Source organism: Sphaeroforma arctica, assembly GCF_001186125.1.
Source record: "Sphaeroforma arctica JP610 unplaced genomic scaffold supercont1.83, whole genome shotgun sequence".
In the NCBI taxonomy this organism is placed as follows: Eukaryota; class Ichthyosporea; order Ichthyophonida; genus Sphaeroforma; species Sphaeroforma arctica.
The window spans coordinates 148,562-149,814 of NW_014040475.1; positions in this window are offsets into that span (position 1 = coordinate 148,562).

The window sequence follows — 1,253 nt, forward strand, 5'->3', positions numbered from 1 at the left end:
GTAATATATATATATATATATAATAATATATATATAATATAATATGGGATAGACTTTCCCCCAGCGATACACCAGGCAGTGGCGAGATGAGGTATAATCGATGTACTCGTAGGCATGTGAAGCTACATGTGAGATCCGCCATGTACTTGGTCGAATCTGTGAGCACTGCCACTACCACTGACACTGCGCTGTACTCACTGCTGGTACTTTTGCAATCAGAGAGATAGGGTCTGTAGAGTATCTTATCCGGCATCATGGCTGGTACAGACAAAGACCACTAGCTACACATGCTTTAGGAATGTGCCACACAGGAATAAAGATCGAAGACAAACCTAATCATTCTACCGACAATAAGTTTTGATAGCAAGACAGTGCTGCTCCTTAAGACCGGCAGTGTTAAGGGTTATAGTCAAGAGACCTGGAAACAATTGTAGTGTTTTGCCTTTAACTCCTTCGCATATAATATATAATATACCTATACCTATTCTCTATACACCAGAAATAATGTACGCGTGCCACCTGTGTGGCAATGCTAGTATACGCCTGAAACAACTAACCCAATGCCCAGCTCGATTGGTGACAATAAGTGATCGTGACTACTTTTGCCATTGATATCTGCGTCTGGAATGCTATACCTCAAATCTGGGTCACATGACCAGATTGCAAGGATACAAGTCTCAAGTACGCGTATTTGCAGGAGATACAGTTCAAGTACAAGGTGTGCATATCCGGTCAAATGTACATGCGTGATATATTCCCACTCGACTAACCTGTATTCACTCCACCTACCCGTCCGTATCACTCGCTATTTTACTGCCTAGATTGTACTAAGCACTACATATCATCCAAATACATTCCTTCGGTGCCTCCCCGCTCACCACTCATAGCCTGTTGAGCGAACACGGATGTAAATAAGGCGAGTATGAACCACTCCTTACCGCCGATAGTATATAGTAGCAGCCCAATTATCAACACGCCTATATTTCCCTCTGCCTAAAGACGAGGCCGGCTCTTGCATGTATCACTCATCACCACCGGTCGATGCTTTACACTTCGGATTTCATACACACGCAAACGAAAAGGCCCACCGAACACTTTCTTTGAAGAAACTTTGTCAGTCATAGCATTCTGCCAACCCAATCAAGTATTGAGCGACTGTAGTATTCGTTAAACTCGCTCAGTTAATGTACCGGATTGCATAGACAGATGGTGGCCAGACACTTGATGTGGCAATACCACAACAGGGGCTTCAT